The 925-nt window shown below is 33.1% G+C and overlaps 1 non-coding gene across 1 annotated transcript; it reads left to right on the top strand.

Moving 5' to 3' along the window:
• Positions 1–839: 839 nt before the first annotated feature.
• On the top strand, positions 840–925 carry TRNAM-CAU (transfer RNA methionine (anticodon CAU)). Its single transcript is given in 2 exon segments — positions 840–877; positions 890–925. It is a non-coding gene; the product is annotated as a tRNA-Met (tRNA).

Here is a 925-nt window from a genome sequence, read left to right as displayed (position 1 = left end):
AATATTAGGTTCCCCAAGAAGACATCCACCACACCAGCATCTGCCAATGAAAACCATAAAACATTCATTAGAGCATACTGATCGAGTATGACCTTCAATTTTTCATATTCCATCCCTAACTTTATTTAAGCTATTTATTATTATTATTATTATTATTATTATTATTATTATTATTATTATTATTGGTTGAGGTTCTTTCACATATGGTGTGCTCTTGTGAGTTACAAGTGGTGTCTCATAGGAGAACTAAGGTATAGGGAATAAAAAGGAAATGAAACTATTATTTGAGTGTTTCACCTTGAATGTGATCGATTATGTCATTTATTAAATTCTTAACACCATCAACATGTGAAATTTACATAACATCATTATAATTTTTTATTTGTTTTTAGATTCAGGTTCAATCAATTTTAGTCCCACAGTTTTAAATATTTTTTAAGACGCAGGAGTGTAGATGATGTGAACACATGGCCCAAGGGCCTAGAGTCTGGTGGTCAACTGTGGATTAACTTGGTAATTGGATTGGGTACAATTACAACCTCTGAATTGTTGCGTTTGTTTAGAACCTCACTATTGTGTGTAAATTGTACACTGTACAAATGGCCCGATTTTGCTTGCCTTGAATCAGTGAGTACTTTAAACATGAATTTTTTTGTTGTTTTGCATGTACTTTGGTCCCTTTTGGAAAATTGTATAATTAATACAGACTTTAAATGGAAAGCTTTTAACAGGAAAGAAAGAAAGAAAAACAAAACACACACAAAGATCGTTAACTTTGGGAATATATCATTTCATAATTATATTATATTAACAAATATAAGTATAAGAAGTCACCAATTGGGGTGGTGGCGCAGTTGGCTAGCGCGTAGGTCTCATAGCTTATTGAGTTATCCTGAGGTCGAGAGTTCGAGCCTCTCTCACCCCA

Source organism: Gastrolobium bilobum, unplaced genomic scaffold (assembly GCF_033153095.1).
Source record: "Gastrolobium bilobum isolate Gb01-03AN ecotype WA unplaced genomic scaffold, APGP_CSIRO_Gbil_v1 utg11002, whole genome shotgun sequence".
NCBI classification, from domain to species: domain Eukaryota; kingdom Viridiplantae; phylum Streptophyta; class Magnoliopsida; order Fabales; family Fabaceae; genus Gastrolobium; species Gastrolobium bilobum.
The sequence above is the reverse complement of the archived record's forward strand: the minus strand, read 5'-3'. Positions and strand labels throughout refer to the sequence as shown.